The sequence below is a fragment of the Panthera leo genome, chromosome C1, assembly GCF_018350215.1.
Source record: "Panthera leo isolate Ple1 chromosome C1, P.leo_Ple1_pat1.1, whole genome shotgun sequence".
Lineage (NCBI taxonomy): Eukaryota > Metazoa > Chordata > Mammalia > Carnivora > Felidae > Panthera > Panthera leo.
In genome coordinates, this window is record NC_056686.1 from 131,612,325 (window position 1) to 131,636,280 (window position 23,956).

General features: G+C 36.1%; 1 protein-coding gene across 1 annotated transcript in view; it reads right to left on the reverse strand.

Annotated features, from left to right (window-relative positions):
• Positions 1 to 23,956, reverse strand: part of LRP1B (LDL receptor related protein 1B) — a 1,882,572-nt gene that overhangs the window by 957,634 nt on the left and 900,982 nt on the right. The window lies entirely within an intron of this gene.

Sequence of the window (23,956 nt, forward strand, 5' to 3'; positions counted from 1 at the left end):
AGTAAAGAAGACACGGTATATACATGCAATGTAATACTACTCAGCTATAAAAAAAAAATAGATCTTGCCATTTGTGACAACAAGGATGGACCTAGAGTATATCTTAGCATAAGTACATCTTATGATGTACTAAGTGAAATAAATCAGAGAAAAACCAATATCACATGACTTCATTGAAATGTAGAGTCTAAAAAACAAAACAGATGAACAGACAAAACAGAAACATACTCTTAGATACAGAGAATAAAATGATGGTTGCCAGAAGGTTAGGGAGGTGGGAGGTTGGACGAAACAGGTAAAGGAGATTAAGAGGTACAGTAATCCAGTCATAAAATAAATAAGACACAAGAATGCAATGTAATATACAGCACAGGGTATACAGTCAATAATATAACAACTTTGTATGGTGACAGATGGTAAGCAGACTTACTGTGGTGACCACTGTGTTTGCATATAAATATGTACTATGTCATCTAAAACTAATACACATTGCATATCAAGTATTCTTCAATTAAAGGGAAAAACAAGAATAAAAAAAATGAGTAAATAAAAATAACAAAGAAGCCCAAAATACAGATTTCTGGATTTCATTTGAAGTCTCCCAATTTTTTAAAAATGTTTACTTACTTTTTTTGAGAGAGAGACAGAGAGTCTCTGTCCCTCTGAACAGGGAAGGAAAGAAAGTCAGACAAAGAATCCAAAGCAAGCTCCAGGCTCTGAGCTATCAGCACAGAGCTTGATGCAGGGTGCAGACCCATGAACTGTGAGATCATGACCTGAGCCAAATTCTGGTGGTCTCCCCATTTTTAAATATGGTAAACTAATTAATAAAAATTATAAAGCATTTTGTCTATCAGACAAAATTTGTCTTCAAACTAAATCAACTCACTAGTGTAGTTACACCGAAGTAAACAGTATATACTATTTATTACATTACACACACACACACACACACACACATAATATTTGTTTATTTTTGAAAGAGAGAGAAACAGATCACAAGCAGGGGAGGGGCAGAGAGAGGAAGATGGAATCTGAACCAGGCTCCGGGCTCTGAGCTGTCAGCACAGGGGATAAAATGGGGCTGGAACTTCTAAGACTGATCTGACCTGAGTTGAAGCCGGACACTTAACTGAGTGAGCCACCCAGGCACCTCTCATCTATTTCAGTGTAATGCTCTACTTAAAAATACGTTCTTGAGAATGTCACTAATATTTGTAAAAGCCATTGTTCTTATATTCAATAAACATAATATCCAATTCACAAGGTGGTGAGGGGCTTAAATTAGAAAACAAACATTAAGAATGCAGTACAAAGAAATGTAGTAAGTATTCCATGAATATTAGTTGCCTTTCCAGGGGCAGAAGGACTTAAAGGTTGCCCTTTAGTTTATGTATTTATGATTTCTTATAATATTTATTACTAGGGAATGGCACAGTACTAGATAAAAACATAAATAACTAATGATAACATAGACACTTAATGGGTTTGATAATTTTAAAATGTGCCCACATAAAATGTGGGCAAAACACATAAAATGTTTTGATACTATTCCTTTCAGGAAGTGAAGCTTAATTCTCTTCGCCCTTAGTGCAGGCTGTTCTTTGTGACTTTTTTGTACTGAGTAGAATGTGGTAGAAATGACAGAGTGTGATTTCCAAGGAAAGCCATAAAAGGCATCATAACTTCCATTTTGAACTCTCTGTTTGAATCACTCTGGTGGAAACCAGATGCCATGCTATGAGGATACTCAAGCAACCCCATGCAAAAGGCCATTTTGCAACGAACAAATACCTATTGCCAACAGTCACAAGAATGAGCTTGGAAGCATATCTTCCAGCCCAGTTAAATCACTAGCTGTCAGCAGTCTTGGCTAATACCTTAATTACAACCTCAAGAGAAACTCTACGTCAATCACCAAGCTAAGCAACTCCCGAATTTCTAACACACAGAAAGTGTTAAGATAATAGGTGCTCTTTTTATGTCACTAAGTTTTGGGGTAATTTGTTATGCAGCAATACATAACTAATACAGAAGTCAAATCCTGTAGTTCTTAAAGATAGATTTTATTGGCTTTCTATCACTTGGATGTCATTTATAGGAGTATATCTGAACTAAACTGTCTCTACAGACAACTGTTTTGGTTCATTTAAATTACCTGTAGTGCAGATTAATGCTAAAATACAGAGGATACTCTGTCATTGCTTATAGATAAAACGTGGGAGATGTAAAGATAATTTTTCTTCTTTCTCTTGAAAATGTTTACTTTACTTTTACAAAGTGTGGCTCTGTGCTGAAACAACTATATCTGGGCATGATCAAGGTGTGGATCCCTTATACGGTCCCCTTCCCAAGAAAGGCAGTGTCAGATAGTATTAATGACCAGCAGAATGACTGGTCTGAGAGGGTATCTTTAGAAGGATGATATTTTAACTAAGTTCAAAATAAGGTGGTTAACCACGTAGAGATTTGGGGGCATAACCTACCAAGCAGGACTGAACCTGGCATATGCTCAAAATGAAGAGCAGGGGTGTGAGGAGCTCTATCATAGCTAAAATATAAATGAATGTGAAGAGATGAGGTAACAGAGACTAGCAGGTGTGACTCAAATACAGTAGAGGGATAAACTTCATAAGTGTTATATTGAAAAGCCAAGGGATTACTTTTTTATTTTTTATGTTTATTTATTTTGAGAGAGATAGAGAGGGGTGGGTGGTAAAGAAAGAAGGAGAGAAAGAATCCCAAGGAAGCTCTGTGATGTCAGCAGAGAGCCCGACAGGGGACTCCATCCCACGAACTTGATCACGACCCGAGCCAAAACCAAGAGTCACTTAACTGACTGAGCCATGCAGGCACCTTGGATTACTTTATTTTAAATGCAAATTTTATTTTTATCATACAGTAGATGTACATGGTTTAAAAAGTCAAACACTCCATCAAGGCTAACAATAAAACATAGCAGTGTCCACTTCACTTCTACTCTTCTAATTGTTTTAGCTATGTCAGTTGTATTTACTTCCATAATTCTGTACAGCATGTCTCTGTTAAAACTACAACATTTTTAAGGTTTATATATAATCTACTGACTTTTTCTTACACAAGATTAGTTTTTAATTCTTCACACAACACAAACACAAAAATATGCATTCATGCTTTCTCTCCCCACATCTTCCTACAACCTTAGTTTTTAGGGATATTAATATTCAATGTTTATATAATTATGACTATATAAATTTTTGCTACAAAGTAAAGGAAAGTTTAATATAATACTTTCTTCCCCGAACAACTTTAGTTCATTTTAAAGTTTCATTATTTTGGGGCGCCTGGATGACTCAGTTGGTTAAGTGTCCTACTTCGGCTCAGGTCATGATCTCACGGTTCATGGATTCGAGCCCCACGTCGGGCTCTGTGCTGACAGCTCAGAGCCTGGAGCCTATTTCAGGTTCTGTGTCTCCCTCTCTCTCTGCCCCTCCCCCACTTGCACTCTGTCTCTCTCTGTGTCAAAAATAAATAAAAATTAAAAAAAATAAAGTTTCATTATTTCTATTTTTGTTTTTCCTGGTATCTTTTATTATTGCATAATTTGACAAAAGAACTCTAAAACACCTCCTTAAATGAAAAAAAAAATTAGAAAAACACAGTCATCTCTTCCTTTCTTTTCTTTCTCCCTCTTCCTCTCTCTCTCCTTCCTTCCTTCCTTCCTTCTTCATCCTTCCTGTAATCCTCTTGTCGCAATCTCTACTTAATTGCTCCATAGCCATGGTCCAGGTTTTGTTTTGTTGTTGTTGTTGTTGTTTTTAATCAGTCCAGACATTTATTATTTTACTGCTTCAGAAATCAAACATCCTATCTTCTGCTAATGTAGGGCAGTGGAGGTTGTCCTGGCTGTGTGGACTAGGGTAGGGAATCTAGTAGCCGGGCTATTGTCAAAACAGGTTCAAAGCTAATCTACTTATTACTAGTCCTATCCTATATCCCCACCTTTAGAGGTGACCAGAGTCTAATTTTTGAACTTCTCAGGGCTCTTCATCTTGGTATCCCCATCCGCAGTCAGCAAAGCAGAGACACTACACATAAACCATTTATTGTTTAACCATCTGCTCTTCGCTGTCCCAAAATATCTCACATGTTTTGTCTCCTCTCTGCTTTTGGATTAATACAATTAAAGGCAATTTTTTTAATCACATTTACAGGGACCTCCAAAAAAGGACAGATGTCATATAACCCTTTTGTTCAATTGGCAGTGTTTAATGGAAAGTCCCTGGGGACAGTTTCAAGCAGAAAAGTTAGACGTCTATTTAGCATCTTAAAAGATCATTCTAGCTGTTGTGTGGATAAAAGGGGTAAGTCTGAAAGCAGGTCACCAGTTAGGAAGATTCTGCAAACTCCAGGAGAGAAATAGTGACTCCAATGACTATCAGAGCAAAGGTGAGACCATGTGGCATATACTACCCATATATCCTTTGCCAACATTAAATATATAATCATGTTTAAAGGAATACATTTAAGTTATATTCTAGCTTAGGTGAAGAAGCCACGAATGATAGTAAACTTAAGACATCACAGAAAATCAGAAACATTCCACAGATTGCATCTATCCACATGTCTATTCTTGTTATATATTATAAACATTTTAACTTAGCATTTTTATTTCCATTCAAATATTGTCCCTCAAGCTGTGATGCTGCCTTCACTAAAGACAGTTATAGTGTTTCTAATGCAAATATAGAGAAGAGCAGGTAAAAATAAAATTTAAAACATGGTAAAATTGTAAGGAAATGATCTGCTTTCTTTGATTTATGTGTCTTTTGGTTTGAGTGGGAAATTAACATTTAAGTTTTATATCACATTTCTTTGCCAGACATTTAAAAATGCTTGCTGAATAAGACACAACTGCATTTATTTTTATATGTCACTGTAATCTTTATCAAGAAGCATGTACTCACTTTATCCCTAGATGATATTAAATAAACTGAACTGAGTAAACAAAACCTCTATCTGCTTGGTGTAATAATTAAAATGGTATTACAGAAGTTCAGTTTGGGTGTACTGTGGGCAGGCACATCCTTAGTCAAGAATAGACTCTGGCACATTACAGAGCCCTTTCCTTTCCCCTTAACTAATGAAACACTGCCTCTTCCCAGTCTACAGTTCTGTTTTTCAAACACACGAAATGTAAGTCAAAATGAACATCAAGGCTCGTTCTTTATATGAATAGTCACAATGTTCTACATACAATTTGTGCATGCCTTTAGGAGAAAAGACAAGGAAGGTTCTTCTGACACAGATGGTAGGCCAGTATTAGATAGTTGCATAAGTCTTGAATGTTGTGTTTTTTTAATGTTTATTTGTTTATTTTGAGAGAGAGAAAGAGAGTGTGAGCAGTGGAGGGGCAGAGAGAGAGAGAGAGAGAGAGAATTCAAAACAGGCTCCACACTCAGTGCGGAGTTTGACCTAGGGCTCAATCTCATGACTGTGATATCATGACCTGAGCTGAAATCAAGAGTCAGACTCTTAACCCGACTGAGCCACCTAGGCACCCCGAGTCTTGAGTGTTCTTATGTTTTCTGTTGGAAGGAAGGAACAAGAGATGACTGATATTTCAATGTTCTACAATTTCACAATTCTATCTTCCAAACTATGCTACAAGCCAATCTTATTTCCCATGGTGGATGCACTTAGAAAAGATGCAAGTGTTATTATCTCTAGAGAAAAAACAAAACACACAAACAAAAAACAAAACCAGTTTATGCAAAAGTGTTTTTCCCACTTGCAAAACTTTGCATTCTTATTTGACTCCTGACTCAAATGATTGATCCTTCATTTTAGTTTTAGCTCATCTCACTTAATCCTGTACTAAATTCATCACAAATCTTAATCTTAAACATTCACCTGAAACTATGCACTTGTTTCCATCTCTACTATTACTTTCTTTGGTCAGGACACTGTTTTCTCTCCTTTGGATGGCTGCAATAGCTTCTTCACTGATATTTCAACTAAGGGAACACAGTAAAACCCTAAGTATACTGTGACACCAAAGAAGAAAATAGTGCTCTTTATAGTCTGAGTCTATGTTATGGTTGATTGTCAGTAGAAAAAAAAAAAAGTCTTAAAAACTGGTAAAACTCTTGATATTTACTCTCCTGTGCTAATGCTTTCAAAATGATATCACTGATATTTTTATAAATATTTAAGTTTGATGAACTTCAGCTCACTTTTAAGTCAAAACTTTATGGTATAGTTCTCTTTGTAACATCTTACCATGAACAACTCAGGGGATGAGGTGTAGTGGCCTTCCAACTTCCATTTGTGTTGTTTCTTCCTCAGGGCTTTAGTAAACAACAGGCTTTATTATAAAAATTCAGTCTATATTCTCACTTTCCAAAATATCACTCATATGCTTAGAATATCCAATGACTTCTCACCATAGTTAGCATAAAATCCAAAGTACTTAACATGACTTACAAAGTCTTTAAACCCTTTTCCAACTCATTTCTTCCTTGCTCACTCTATTCCAGTCACACTAGCCCCCTTACTTTTTCTGGAACCTGCAAAGAAAGCTTCCACCTTAGGACATTTGTATTTGATCTTCAAGAGAAGAGTATCTGAATGTGCATGGATTGTGTTCTCACTTCAACCAAGTATCTGCTCCAATGTCAGTTTCTCAGAAAGGCCTCTCTTGACCAATGGATATTAAAAAATACCACTTCATTCCCTTTCCACACACAGTGACTCATCCCCACCAGTCAGTACTATTGGCTAATTTCATTTTCTTTGTAGCATTCATCAGTGATAGAAATTAACTATTTAGTAGCTCACTGCCTCCCCACACTAGAATGTAAGCCCCATGCCAGCAGATTCTGTATAATTCACTGCTAAATTTCTCAAACAGAATTGTGTTTAGCTCATGGTAAGTGCCCAGCAAATATTTCCAAATCAATACTACTCTTCTTTTCATGCTAGTCTTTGCTCAAGAACCTCCTGCCTAAACTCGGTGCCCTCACCTCTAAATCAATCAGGTAGGGGATCATCTTAAGTCATAACCCCTTTGTTCTTTAATCATCTGAAATATTTTCCTTGATTTTACCTGTGAGCTCAAATTTTGCAAATCACTATTCTTTACCTAGGAAAGATGTACATAAGAAGGATTTGTTTTACTTACTGTGGACAAGTAATTTTACAAAAGCATAATTGGGCAGAATAGCAATTTGCTGGAATGAGTACCCAGGGGGAGTAACAATAGTGTGAGGGATGATAGTGCCATATAACTGTTGGAAGAATAGTGACAACTGGTGAGCCTAAGTGAATAAAAAGAGATAATAAAGCAAAGATCAGAAGGATGTCCTGACAAAATGTTGTACTGGGGATGAAATGCTGCCACATTCACTTTTGCATTAAAACTGCCATATCTTGACTTCTACAGCCTTACTGCTTACAATTCTTTACAGCCCTTCTTTGCTGTCTATTCCTACCAAGAATCATTTTATGACTCTCACAGCTTTGTAGCTCTTATTAAGAATTTATTGACACTTTGGCCATGGCTTCTTTCAGACACTACTGGTTACCTTGACTTTTTCTGTTTGCAAATATTATCTTACTTTAGATTACCTTTTGATTCATATCACTAAAAACACAAACTTTTCATTACATATTATTATGATAATTACATTATATAATATACATAGAACTTTATATGTAATATATTATAATATTATTGTTTATTGTTCATATTTGTCATATCTCTTATTCTACCCAAGTTACAGACCTAGAATCTGAAACAAAACAAATAAAAAATGATGTGATTTTGGTTATTGGTTTTGATGTACAATAAGAGAAGAAGCGAATATACTGATGTATTTCTAGTGGATTGATTCTGCAAATAAAGAGTGGTTCAATTGAACCAACGCTATCCGTTGCATTGGGTCTGGTTAAAAAAAAAAATCAAGTGATTAACCCAAACACCAAATATTTGTTAAGATGCTTCCTTAGCCATATTTGCTATTGGCAAACATTTTAAATTAAACTTACTCTGCTGTTAGGATTAATTACACAACAGTAATGGAATGACATGAATTCATGGAAACGTATACATAACACAAAACAATAAATGCTTTTGGACTGTTTTTATTTATTTTATTTAAAAAATTTAAGAGTCAAGCCCAAGAGTCAAAAACAACCACAAGTGATTCAATTTAATGTATTTGACATGGGTGGAGATTATTTTTAGGATTTACACTGAAGTATTCTGAGGTGTTACATCATCTCTGAATTAAAGAATAGCACAGAAGAAATCCAGATTTACTCGATCAATGTAGTGACAAATTTATAGTCCTACACCTCAGACATCTGATTCTAAAGTAAGTCTAAGATGTGTACACATGGAGGAAGCGTGTTTTTTGTTTGTTTGTTTTTCTAGGGATATGCCCCATTATACTCCAGAGGGATATACCAAGAAATAAATGTATTTCTATTTTTAGAGTAAAGAAAAGAGAATGTCTTAATGAATTTGAGTAGGTATAACAAAATTCCATAGACTGGGAAACATAAACAAAATTTAATTCCCACAATTCTGGAAAATTGTGAAATGTCCAAAATCAAGGTGCCAGCAGATTCTGTATCTAGTGACAGCTCAGATACCATCTTCTGTTGCTGCTTTATAAGCTAAGTTTATGTACTATTCTAGACATTTTGTTGACATTTCAACAATCTTTGCAGCATCTCAGCAGGACTAGATTCCATCTCAAGAAACCATTTTCTTTGCTCATCCATAGGAAGCAACTATTCATCCATTCAAGTTTTATCATAAGAAGGCAGCTCTTCAGTCACATCTTCAGGCTTCATTTCTAATTCTAGTCTTGCTGTTTCCATCACATCTGTAGTTACTTCCTCTACTGATGTGTTGAAACGTTCAAAGTCATCCATGTGAGTTAGAATCAAGCTCTTCCAAACTTCTGTAATTGTTGATATTTTCACCTCTTCCCATGAATCACAAATGTTTTTAATGGCATTCAGATTAATAAATCCTTTCCAGAAGATTTTCAATTTACAGGCATACCTTATTTTATTGTGCTTTGCTTTATTGCACTTTGAATAGATTTCTTTTTTACAAACTGAAGTTCAGTGGCAAACCTATGTCAAACAATTTCTAGTTGCCAGTTTTTCAACTGCATTTCCTCACTTCATGTCTCCGTCTCACATTTTGGTAATTCTTTCAGTATTTCAAAGTTTGTCATTATTCTTATATTTGTTATGGTGATCTATAATCAATGATCTTTGGTGTGCTGTCATTATAGTTTTGGGGCATGATGAATCACAACCACATAAGACAGTGATCTTAATTGATAAATGTTGTGTATGTTCTGAATGCTCTACCAGCTAACCATTCCCCCATCTCTTTCTCTCTCTCCTCAAGCTTCCCTATTCTCTGAGACATACCAGTATTGAGATTAGTGCAATAAATAATCCTATAATGGCCTCTAAATTCAAGTGAAAGGATGATGTCATGTGTCTCTCACTTTAAATCAAAAGCTGGAAATGATTAAGCTTAGTGAGAAAGGCATGTCAAAGGCCAAGAGTGGCTCAAAGCTAGGATTTTTGTACCAGTTAGCCAAGTTGTAAATGAAAAGGACAAGTTCTTGGCAGAAATGGAAAGCACTACCTCATGAACGAATAAAAGATAAGAATATAAAACAACCTTATTCCTGATATAGAGAAAGTTTTACTTGCCTAAATAAAAGATCAAGCAATCTACAACATTCCCTTAAACTAATGCTTAGGTCAGAACAAGAACCTAACTCTCTCTCTTTTTTTTAAAGGTTTATTTATTTTTGAAAGAGAGAGAGAGAGAGAGAGAGAGAGAGCGCGCGCGCTAATGGGGGAGGGGCAGAGAGAGAGGGAGACTCAGAATCTGAATTAGGATCCAGGCTCTGAGCTGTCAGCACAGAGCACGATGCAGGGTTGAACTCATGCACCATGAGATCATGACCTGGTCTGAAGTCAGATGCTTAACTGACTGAGCTACCCAGGCACCCCAGAACCTAACTCTGTTTAATTCTATGAAGACTGAGGGGGTAAGGAAGCAAAATGCAAGATAAAGGAGCAAGTACTGACGTAGAAGCTGTAGCAAATTATCCAGAAGATTTAGCTAATATGACTAATGGAGGTAGCTACACTAAACAACAGATTTTCATTGTAGACAAAACAGCCTTCTATTAGAAGAAGATGCCATCTAGGAGTTGCATAGCTATAGAGGAGAAGTCAATGCCCGGCTTCAAAACTTCAAGGGAGAGGCTGACTTTCTCATTAGGTTAATGTAGTTGGTGACTTTCAGTTAAATCTAATACTTATTCACCATTCTAAAAATCCTGAAGTCCTTAAGAATCACGCTACACTACTCTGTCTGTGCTGTATAAATAAAACAACAAACCCTGGATGACAGTACATGTGTTTACCATGGGACTTACTGAATATTTTAAAACCACTGTGGGGAACTACTGCACAAAAACAAACAAACAAAAAGATTTCTTTCAAAATATTACTGCTCATTGACAATGCACCTCATCACAAAAGAGGTCTGATAGGGATGTGCAACAGGATTAATAATGTTTTCATGCTTGTTAGCACAACACCCATTCTGCAGCCCATGGATCAAGGAGTAATTTTGATTTTCAAGTCTTATTATTTAAAAAATACATTCGTTAAGGCTATAGTTTCCATAGACAGTGCTTCCTCTGATGGATCTGAGCAAAGCAATTGGAACCCTTCTGGGAAGGACTCACCATTTTGTATGCTATTAAGAAACAGAGCCTGAAGATGTGACTGAAGAACTGCATTCTTATGATAAAACTTGAATGGATGAATAGTTGCTTCCTATGGATGAGCAAAGAAAATGGTTTCTTGAGATGGAATCTAGTCCTGGTGAAGATGCTGCAAAGACTGTTGAAATGTCAACAAAATGTCTAGCATAGTACATAAACTTAGGTGATAAAGCAGCAACAGGGTTTGAGAGGATTGACTCCAATTTTTAAAGAAGTTCTAATGTGCATAAAATTCTTTCAAATAGCATTGCATGCTACAGAGAAGTTGTTGGCAAAGGGAAGAGTCCATTGATATCGCAAACTTCATCACTGCATTATTTTAAGAGATGGCCGCAGCCACTCCGCCTTTAGCAACCACCACCCTGATAAGTCAGCAGCCATCAACATCGAAGAAAGACCCTCTGCCAGCAAAAGTTATGACTCACTGAAAGCTCAGGTGTGGGTTAGCATTTTGGGGCAATAAAGTATGTTTCAATTAAGATATATACATTGTTTTTTAGACATAATGCTATTGCACACTTAATAGACTATAGTATAGTGTAAAAATAATATTTCTATGCACTGGGAAACAAAAAAAAATTACTTGGCTTGCTTTGTTGTGATATTTATTTTATTGTGGTAGTCTGGGACAGAACCAGATACCTCCAAGGTAAGCCTGTGTAATTCAAGGGGAAAGAGTTGGAAAACAGAGCTTGTGTTTATTAAAATAATTACCTTGATTCACCATGTAATTTTGTGTGAATTTCATCCCATGGAAATAGGATGGACAACACTAATTGAGAGTCCCAAAATAAAAGCTCAGGCTTAACATAGAATGGGATGGAACACTGAGATGATTATTTGCATAATTCACATATTAGAAGCATTTTGCCTCAATTATCTGCAGTTTAGGAACAAACGTCTTTCTGCACAAATTACCAAAGTACCTGCTTTAATTCCCAATGGACTATTGTGTGAGTAATCACAAGCATAATGCAGTCCTTCCAGTTCAAAATTTTTGTGGAGATACCCATGACAATTTTAATTTAGTCAGTTGTATTGTTCTTACAAATCAAATCCTCAAAGCTGAAAGACAGAGTAAAACTTGCATCTGATACAGCAAAAAGTTTAAAGGAATGGTTTATTTCATTTTAAAATGTATTTTTTAAAACTTATGTTCCTGTTCAGAACTTCATAAGCAGCTAAATATCTCTCTTCGTGATAACAAAACCAAACAATAAGAAGATATTTTCAAAACCTGCATGCTTATGTAGAATTTAATGATGCCATCTTTCTTCCCACCATACATCACCCTTTTTTAGATCTTCATGAAGGAAGAGGAAATATTTGATGAGTTCCTGAAATCGGTTGAGAGGAAACAAATAATAGACGGATCTAATGGGCCACCTTGGAGAAAAATGGGAGTTTTTTTTAAGTAAATTGATGATTCCAGAGAAAGGAATGAAATTGTGGAAAGCACAGTCTGACACAACGTGAATTTAAAAAATGTTAATTATCAAAGGAGCAGAATAAAACACAGTAATAATCAGCTCCTGTACTGGTTTTACTGCACTTGTAAGCAACTATGATGAAGCAAATGCATAATTTCAACTACAGAAGAACTGATATTAACTATTTCTATAGATAAAAGATAACAAGAACAACAACAACAACAACAGAAACCTATGCTGGATACTCTGGATTTGCTCTATCAATGTCATTCTGTTTTCTGTCTGCTCAAAGAGATTAAAAACCATTAAGCTATCTTCCACGCAAACTGGAAGCTCAGTTTTTGGATGCTAACTGATGTGTACTCAGAAATGTGGAAGAAAAACTGTGAGGCCATTTTCCTGCCCATTTTAACATTTTCACCTGGGAAGCACGACTGTTGTAAATAAGACATGTGCTTGGAGTGGTGCTCAGTGTCCATCATCCAGCTTCCTAAGGGGAAGCAGTGTGGGCACAGCAACAGTGGCCATGGCATCATCAAAAGCCTTCCTGCTTCCTGCACTGCAGCTGTGGAAGTCTGATCTCCAGTTACCAGCATGTTCAAGGGCAGCTGCAACTGCAGTGGTAGCAGTAGAGTGGGTTCTTATTTCCAGCATAGTTCTAGAAAAGAGAACTATGATAGCTCCTAATGCTCTGTGTTATTTTGGATGCCATTTTCAAGGCACAGCCTAGAATTCTCTCCTTTATCTCCTCCAACAATTCTGAGAGCATTCTGTACAAAAGCACTTCTTGATGCAAACACCAAGGTGTCTGTTCTCTGTACAGAACTGGGACTCATGTACCAAAAATTATTCTTTCAGACACAGTGGACGTTCTATAAGGGAGAAGTCTCTACCTCTCACAACTCCAAACAAATTATCAATATTTTTATTTTTAATTTTTTTTTCAACGTTTTTTATTTATTTTTGGGACAGAGAGAGACAGAGCATGAACGGGGGAGGGGCAGAGAGAGAGGGAGACACAGAATCGGAAACAGGCTCCAGGCTCCGAGCCATCAGCCCAGAGCCTGACGCGGGGCTCGAACTCACGGACCGCGAGATCGTGACCTGGCTGAAGTCGGCCGCTTAACCGACTGCGCCACCCAGGCGCCCCATCAATATATTTTTAAACAACACGAACAACCAACTAAGTCTTAAGGCCAGGTGAGGTATTATTTCACATGGATAAGAAATTGTTCTTACCCGTTCAGATCAGCTGAACTGTTCTACCAAGCCACAAGGGAAAAAGTAACGTTTTTGTTGCTGTTATTGCTGCTGTTTTTAGTAAGCAAAATAGTATCTCCCAACAACAACAACAAAAATAACAACAAATAAATAGAAGCTTATTTGGCTATAGAAGTATTGCCTTTTTTGTGAGGTTACAAGATTAACAACCCTTTTTAGCGTAATTTTGGGACATGTTCTATTATATGGATTTGTTGGGAAATGGGTCTCATTGTTGATTAATAGTACATAGGGCTTCCTTACCATCAGTTTTAGAAATATAGTATAACCATTTTTGATTTTTTTTTTTGACAGAGAAACGCTACAAATGAGTGAGGGTGGAGAAAGGGACGGGAGAGGGAGTGGGGGAAACGGGATGGGGGAGAGGGGATGGGGGAGAGGCAGAGCAGGGAGAGGGAGGGAGGAGGGGGGAAGGGAGAGGGGGCAGAGGCAGAGGGGCTAGCTGAGGGTGAGGGCCAGGGAAGAGATAATCCCACAAGGGGTAGAGAGAGGTGGGGCTCACCTAAAGTAGGGCTCGAATTCAAGAACCATGAGATCATGACTTGAGCCAAAGTCAGATGCTTAACCAACTGAGCTTCCCAGGCTCCCTATAACCATTCATTTATTAGTGAAACTGGACTGAATAATAACAATAGAGAAAGATACATTTTCCTTAGCATTATCTTAAAACAGGGAGATTAAACGGATTTGGATTCTCACATTAAAATAACAAAAGTTGCTATGAAAATTTATATAATCTTATCAAGTAAATATTGTCATTAAGATGATAAAGATGTACAGAATATTTGAAGCAGAGATTTAATCATTAGATTTGCAATTTTGGGAACTCTTTTGAGTTTTTCACCAAAGGACTAGCAGGCTTTGGAGAATTATGTCATGCTTACCAGACTCCCAGGACACTAACGGATCAACCAGAAGGTCAATGTGTTAATTTATAACTAATGACAGGATGCTCCAGTGGCACGATTACTAACAGGTACCATCCTAACAAATTCCTCCCTAAAATATGGTATGTGAGAAACCAAACCTGAAATCTACTTGTTCAGCATAGAGTCAAAGCGAAAGGCATTCCATATAATGGAGTTGAGGCCTTCTGAGTTTTATGAGGGGTTTAGAAAATCATCAGGACTGCACTTTAGAATTCTACCATTTTGACAACTGGAATACCTATTAATGTGCCCCCAATCCAGTGTGTGCATATGCATATTGAATCTAGACCTGTATTTCACAAACATTTTAACAATCTTTCATCATCTAAATTACCATTTCATCATTTGACAGTGCTCTTCTATCATCAAAAAAGGTTCTGTCACCACACTCTTACCTAACTGTGGAAAAAATTGTTAAAATTAAATGGGAAGTTCCCTGACACCGTCTATATTTTGAAGTTACTCTTTACTACCATCCTCAACCACAAATTATCTTTTGGGCTAGGCCTTTTTCTGGAATGAATTCCACATATGTACAAATCTTTATTGCACATGTGATTCCTGTCAGCTCCAATTCTGAAACTGATTCTGGTGTTGTTATCAGAGGGTCAGAGTATGTAGTATGTGGATCCTATATCCTTTGTGTACAGACTAAAAGTAGTGGGCCATTAGGAAGAAATAGCAAGAAAACTGTGATTACTGTAAGTCTCTATATTTTCTTATACACATAGCTTGAATAGGTTTAGCCACATAGATAGTAAATATATAAAAAAGTGATGGGAGAATTCAATGTGAGATTCTCCTTCAGACCTTTAAAACAATATTTCTTGGGGTGCCTGGGGGACTCAGTCGGGTGAGCGTCCGAATTCGGCTCAAGTCATGATCTCACAGCTCGTGAGTTCAAGCCCCACATCGGGCTCTGTGCTGACAGCTCAGAGCCGGGAGCCTGCTTTGGATTCTGTGTCTCCCTCTCTCTCTGTCCCTAACCCACTCACATTCTGTCTCTGTCTCTCTCAAAAATAAATAAACATTAAAATAAAAAAAAACAGTATTTATCAAAATAGGTAACATAAAACCCAAGATAGGTATTAATACCATATTAGGCATGTATACACACTCATGTCACCTCCTTATAATCAAGTATCCACAGAAACACCCACAGGCATACCCACAAAAATATCAATCGAGTGTATGGTACTCAAACAAACTAAGGAAATCCTGGGATACACTAAGTAAAACAGGTACTTTACTGGAGGACTTTGAATAATCTTTAGCATGGTATATAAACATAAATCTCCAATAAGGTTCCATAACATTAAAAATTTCCTAAACTTGTTTGACCACAAAAACAATTTTCCCAAACTATCATACAAACTGGTGTCCCAAGGAATGTTTTTTTAGGAACTGGTACTTTAAAGGACTGAAGTGTACCTATTGTGAGTTATTAGGTAGGAAAAATGAAAAAGGGATAAATGAGGAGAAGAAACAAATATCCCTCCCCTCAGAACACACACACACACACACACACACACACACACACACACACACACACACAGGAATATCTCAAATTACAAGAAAAGCAAATATAAAGTAATGGAAGGGGAAGGTATGTTTAAAACTGGGTGGGATCTCAGCGATTAAGTGAATAAGATCATTCATTTTAAAATGATTTGTATAAGGTCATATAGCCAGTTAATGACAAAGCTAGGACCATACCAAGTCACCATACTTTCATCCCAAACATTGTGGTGATAGAAATATAAATCAGGGTTAAAATAAATGTACAAGTCACAAGATGTTATAGCCTGAAAACAATAAAAATAAAAACAAACAAGAATCTTAATCAGAGACTGAAATGATACGTGCCAGTTTTATTACTTTCCTTAATTACACTTCTGCTCACTGCCTTTAGATTTGATGTTACGTTCCTATTGTAAATGTGTCTACAATATTAACATTTTCTAATGATCGAGGAATATGAAGAGAAAAATGCCAATTATACTTGACATAAATTATTTAATGAAATGAAAAATAAAATGAAAGAATTGAAGTAGACAATTATGGTATTATACTTAAAAACAAAAAAAAAAAACAAATAAATACTAAGTCAGAAATTATTTTGCAAGGCTAATTGCTGTAAAGTAATAGCTTCTCTTTTTTCCTTTTCTTTTCTCTCCTTATTTCCTTCTTTCTTCTACCATGATCAAGTTTATCCAGACAGAAACACAGGTTTCCGTAATTAGACATCATGGATTTCAAATATATGATGCAGCTTATTTAGTCATTATGAAAAGAGCTTTTATATTCCAAGTTTCAGATTGGTAGATAAAGAAATCCTGCCAAACATTTTGATCTACTTGGTATATGGCATCATGATAGGATCATCAAGAGAATCCCACTTTGATTATTAAAATCCATAATGAAACAAGCAGACATGTGAATCTAGACAAAAAAAAAAAAAATACTATGAGGATAATGATTTAAAAATTCTCCATAGCATGAAGCAGACTTTGTAGGGGAATACATGTACACTGTGTAAGTAAAGTATATTTCACCAAATTCATAGGGAAAAAAATACCAACAATTGAAGCTTAGCACATGTTGAATACTGGCTTTGGTGAGTTTCAAGCATGTTGCCAAATGACAATAAATAGTAATTTAGTTCTTTGCAGCCTGACAACTGAACTAACAATAAAGACAAATTTATAGAGGAACAGAGTACTGAGAGTGTTTTTTTCTTCCCTTTTTACTAGGCATTCAGGACAGTCTTTTATGATTGTGCTCTGATTGTAAATCAGAATGGGTTATTTACTTCAAAGTATAAATTAATCTAATGCTAATGTAAAAATTAAGATATAATTTAATATCACTGCCTACACCATTAAGCATACGGTATCAAAAAGGGAATTCTGAAAGTTCTCCAGAAATGTATCCTGAGATCCTCAGATCAACATCTTTGCTAACTCTGCCTCTGTCTCTATTTTTTTTTTTTTTTTTTGCACTCAATGAATAGCCTGATCATTTTGCTAAAATTCCAGATCCCAGGAGGAATGCATTATATTAATTAGCTACACACACGTCTCAGAAAAAAAGTCATTTTATGTAAATATACTAAATATAAAATGAAAACTTTGTAAGAAGTATAAAGAGTTGAATAAAACATATATTTGCTTATAGAACAACAGTGAATAAAAATGTATCTCTGGAAATAAAGAGTTATAACATCCTCATGGAGGATGTGCTTTACATCCGTCACAGATGTTTCTTAGGGAGTAATATAAACCCAGTTATCGCAGCCAAAAACTAATTTACAACATTTTTTTGTTTGTTTCTGTGGGAGAGTAGGAAATCTAGATAAGAAATTTTCTTTTAAAAAGCTCATTAGTTTATACAAAAATGATGGTCTTAGTCATTTCTTCAGCTCTTCAGCTCAGAGATGAACAATTCCTGAACCTTTTCTAATGGAATCCTAGAACCAGAATTGATTGATTGTTGAATGAATGAAAAGCATACAACCCCAAGTTTGAAGTAGCTTACAGTGTTTCTCAGGGGATGAGAATTACAGAGAAACCCTGACCCTCCCCTTTACTTTCATTATAAAAGGCATCTGAAACCTTAATAATAACTAAGTATATATGATTGAGATCAAAAGCACATTCACCATTTTATGCATTCAAGGACCTAAATATGAGATAGCAGAAATTCCTTCAAAAGGAAAAAAATCTAATCACGCCCAGAAAGGAGAAGAGTTAAAAAGTCCACACTGCTTTGTTCTATTTAATCTCTGCACTAAAAATTAATTGACCTCTGTTTTAAGAGCTTTGGCTCCAATACTGTTTAATTGAGCTGCCTTAGGATGGGTAGACTCTAAAAGGTTTGAATCAAGTTGCTTCTATGGTCATTGAGGTTAGGACCCAAAAAAAATCTATAAGCACATACCCAGGGGAAGTCAGACACTAAGTCCATAAAAGTCAATAGTCATTGAGTAGACCCAGTACCTTAGAAACATTTAAGACTGACATGTGAGACTATTAGCTAGACATAGATCAGATCTTACTTAGCCATCATTCAGCCTGTTTTTCTAAATGTCTCTAGTAGTGATCTGACAGAGTTTCTCTGGAAGTTGCCTCTAACTGTGTCTCTAACTCTAATTCTGTGCTCACCCTTCCTCACATCCTAAAGCCAAGGAATCATTTTTTATTTGGAAAAACAGGTAAACATAAAATTGAAATATAATGCATATTTTTTCTTTTAAAAAATGTAAGTTTATTTCCTTTTTTGAGAGAGAGAGAGACAGAGAGACAGAGAGAGACAGAGTGTGAGCGGGGGAGGGGCAGAGAGAGTAGAAGACACAGAATCTGAAGTAGGCTCCAGGCTCAGCTGTCAGTGCAGAGCCGGAAGTGGGGCTTGAACCCATGAACCATGAGATCATGACCTGAGTGGAAGTAGCTTAACTGACTCAGTCACCCAGGTGCCCCGAAATATAATGCATTTGTGATAAGGTCGCATAGGAAGGGCTGCTAAACTCAATTGGAAAACTTTTGGAAACAATATGATGCCATGAAGAATGAGTAAGAGATACCTGGTTAGAGGGAATGAGAACCTATGATCTATGATGAAGAAGCAACATACACAAACATGCATGGAAATGGGAAAATAAAGTATGTTGAAGGAAGTATAAGTACTATTTTTAGGTAGAACGTGTGATTTGAGTAAGTAGAGGCAAGGTAGGTAAGCTGCTTGCAGAGAAGCCAGATAATGAAGTTTTATTTTATCTTAAGATAAATAGGAAGCTACATCAAGTGATTTTGATTTTAAGTAATGGAGTATCATGGTCACTCTAGCAGAATAATAGACATTGGAGAAGTTCCCATGGAGTGGACAATTTCACTAGTAACCATTTCAAAAAGACAAATTAAAACAACATGAATGGCTTGTAACCAATCAGGTGAAGAAATAATTGTAGAGAAAAGTTCAAGTTCATAAAAATTCAATACTTGAGCACATGTCTTATAAATAAGTACAACAAGGTTCTATGATGATCTCTTCATCACTATGTAACATTATGTAATCTCGGGATACTGCTGAAAAGTTCTATAATCATATTCTAACGTGCAGACTCACTGAGCTGACACAGTTTGAGACCAGCATTTCCACTGCTACAGGTGGATTATTTTGTCCCAAGATTATGCTTGTATTGACAATAGAGGCACAAACTGGCCATGCTTATCCTACCATATCCTAGTGGAGGACGTTTGTGAAACCATAAAGGCTATGAAATTCCTAGGCTGGGCTGAGGCAAAGGGTGTATTTCAAAATTAAAAGTCATTATTTGTGGATATTGAGACCAAGACTTAAAAATTTCTTATCAATTTCAAAAAATATTTCCTTTTGTTAAACTCATTTTCTCACCTATAAACTGATGAATATAAACAGTATGCAGATTTCATTTTTATGATGGTAATATATTATATATGTAGAATTTTTAATGGATAAACAAAACATTCAGGAAATGTTGCCTTATAGTATTATGTGATTATTAGAGAGCTCTAATTCAAGAAAAAGAAGTAAAATTGCTAAGAGGCAAAGTGCCAAAATCCCAAAGTTATCCAATCAAAGATTTAATTTAATGGATCTAGGCAGAGTTTTAAATGGAAAATGAGCTAAGGCTGACATCGAAAGAGGCAAAAAAACAAAAACAAAAACAAAAAACAAAACCAAGATTGGGGATAATAAAAATCAGTGATTGGGGTTAATTCTGAAGCAGTTTATAAAGAATAAGCAATCTTTTTATTTTTGTCCAGGAATATTCTGCTGGACCAGAACTGAGCACACTGAATGGATCAAAACAAGCTGGGCAAGTCCGTATTAGAATCCTAGAACTCATACTCAAATTTTGCAGAATATTGAAAAATCACACATGGAAATGGAATTAAAGTATCTACTCTATACCTAGGAATGAACAGTCTGGTCCTGAGTCATCTTTTTATCAAGGGATTAACACAGTGAGTATTCTACCTATCTCAATTATCTTTGTGTACTTTGTCCTCAGAAAACAGCTGGACATCACCATTTTTTTTGAATCCCATCATTCTTGTTGATTTGGGGCATTTGTGTCCCTACCACAGTACTCTCCAAGAAAGACTGGGGGAAACAATTAGTTGTTGCAAATGTACTTTGTATGAATACTTAATTGGAGAATCAATTTTGCTTACAAAACACTTCCAAAATTATCTTCAAAGTCTACAATTTTCTGGCTAAATCCCTAGATATTAAACATCAGGTATCTTTTAAAAAAAACAGTAACATTGGGGCGCCTGGGTGGCTCAGTTGGTTAAGCGGCCGACCGGCTCAGGTCATGATCTCACGGTCCGTGAGTTCAAGCCGCGCGTTGGGCTCTGTGCTGACAGCTAGAGCCTGGAGCCTGTTTCAGATTCTGTGTCTCCCTCTCTCTGACCCTCCCCCGTTCATGCTCTGTCTCTGTTTCAAAAATAAATAAACGTTAAAAAAAAAATTTAAAAGAAAATAGTAACATTGAATAAGAAATATATTCATACTTTGCCCAATGTGCTTTGGTTACTATACTTTATTGAGCATATTATTATTAGTCTTTAATCTCTCACAATATTGCTTAGGAGTGATTCTTAATGTTAAAAGTAGGCCTCTAGGGTCACCCAAGTGGCTCGTCAGTTAAGCGTCTGACTTCGGCTCAGGTTATGATCTCGCAGTTCATGAGTTCAAGCCCCACCATTAGGCTCTGTACTGACAGCTCAAAGCCTGGAGCCTATTTCAGATTCTGTGACTCCTTCTCTCTCTGCCCATCGCCCTCTCACACACTCTGTCACTGTCTCGCTCTCAAAAAATAAACAAACATTAAAAAATTTAAAACAAAAAATAGGCTTCTCTAAGCGGCTATATTAGAATCAATTGGTGGGCCTTTTTAAAAGTCTTTATATATTGTTGAGAGACAGAGAGGGGCGAGCAGGGGCAGAGAGAGAGGGAGACTCAGAATCTGAAGCAGGCTCCAGTCTCCAGGTTGTCAGCAGAGCTCAACATGGGCCTCAAAACCCACGAACTGTGGGATCATGCCTGAGCCAAAGTCAGAGGCTTAAATGACTGAGCCACCAAGGCACCCTAAGAGGTGGGTCTTCTCAAACAATATAGCCTTCCACAATACACCTTGTCCACTCCCCTTCCAAGATTTGTATACTTCTCTCCTATTTAGAGACTGTCTTTTTGAGCCATTGTCCCTAATATTAGTGTGTCTAATCATTTTTGGCTCACTGAAATGAACAACAAAAGTTGAGACCCACAGGGGCAGTGTGGTGTTTAGCAAAAGCTGATAAAGTCAGACCCAACTCACACCTATAGCCAATACTCGTGTCCTGTTACCCAATTTCTCACTGTCCCAATTTTCCCCTCGTCATAAGAGACACAGCTATGTCTTCCTAATGCATACAGTCACTTAACACATTCCATAAGTTGTAGTTGTTATTTTTAGTAGATTTGGGAGGTTCTTTGAAAGCACCAGTATTTGCATTTCTAATGTAGAAGAACACAAGGTTTAGTTGTCCCATCTCTGTGTTTGTTTTCGCCAATCAGTATTGTCTAACATATCTGAGATCTGTAGCTAATATTTTTATATTACAAAACTTGAAGAGCATACAGGAATGTAGTGGGTATCCAATGAGATGAGACACAAAATATAAATTTTAATACTGAACTAAATTATTTAAATATACTATTATGCAAATTTTAAATGCAAGTCAGTTTGACCTGTAATGATTGCTTTTCTCCTCACAGTAAATTAAAAAATATATATATTATTTTTTTTTTCATAAAAGAATGCTTTCCTCAGGCAAATTCAGAGAACAGCATCTATGGAAGAAGGAACAGGGCCAGTTATTCAGGCATAGTCTCATTGTTTCATTATTTTTGCTTATGTGGTACAAGAGATTTTATGTAATTATACATGCAAGAAATATTCCAACTTCATTATCAGCTCACACAGTGTCATGGTGAATGAAGAGCTCACCATATCCAATGGAAGCTATTCTCTGGCACAGTGATAAAATGCATGGATTACAAGCAGTGATAGAGGAGCCCGGACCTGCTCACACCTCTGCCCCAGTCCCATCATTAACTTACTTCTACACATTTAATCTTTATTCTACATTGACTGAAATTGCACAGCTTAAACCTGACTTTGTCAACAAAATATTTATTCTAATTAAAAGATTTCCATTGCATTTATTACTTATAGTTCAAAATGAATGTTCTTTTCAGCATTTCAGTGAATTGCTTAACAAAAATCTCTTTCGTTTTCTAGATTGGCCAAGCATTGCCTTATAAATCAAAAGAAACCTAAGATACAAATTATATTCTTCCGATATTCTAATGTGCAAACGCTTTGCCATCCCCAGACGTACTAAAAAAAAGTAGTTGTTTTAAAAATATATGTTACAAGAGAAATTAATATTATTAGGACATATTAAATGTAGAAACGTTGCTTAAGTAAATTTGGAAAGTAATTTTACCTGGCAACTTTGAATAGCCTAGCTATTTGACTGTCACTATTCCATTTGCTAGGGACAAATGCATTTGGATTACTTGAGGTAATCACTGACATGGCAGGGACTGGGACCTTTTGTTTGAACACTTTCCAACAGCTGGCTCAGCCAATGTCTGAAATACTCAAATCACACGGCAGCACTCCTTGTGCTGGTACTACTTGTTATTTACTATTTATTAGGAATTATCATTTCCCATAAAATCCTTAAAAACAGCCAGGGACCTTTGCTTTTACAAGGTATTTTGGTCCAGTATCAAAATAAGTGGCTTTAGCAATTATTTTATTTATGTTAAGAGGATTTTCAAAGTGTTGGATTCTATTTGTTAAACATTTATTTATTTTCACTAAACTGTACACAATCATACTTTATATTCCATTTTTTATAATTTTGCCATTGGTTCATTCAATATCATCATACTTATCAAACATTACATATTATTTTTCTTATGTTTAATAAAGATTAATAATCAATCCTTCTAATTGTAGGCCAAAAATATTAATAAAATATAATTATTGAATCCAAATCACCAAACATTCTGTCTGAAAGCTACATTTCTTCTATCACAGCACTGTCTTTTCTTTTCTTAACTTGACTAGAGTTTTTCTTTACTTTTCTACCAATTTTTATGTTAGCAGCATTTGCAAGAATAATTTTCTGTAAATCAAAAAAATAAATGGACATGTCTTGAAATTCCCATGCATACGGTTTCCCCAGGAAAGCACAAATACTCCTGTGCTGGAGAGATGGAGGGAAGGAGAAAGAGAGAGAAAGGGAGACAGCAAACATCAGCATGAAAGATGGAATGAATGTATCCGTGTCTGTGTAACAATGTGACTTCAATTTACAGCAATATTCAGGAAGAAAAGCACAGCTACTAGTTTGTGAATTTCTGGACCGAGAAATCAAAATAAATCAAAACCACAAAT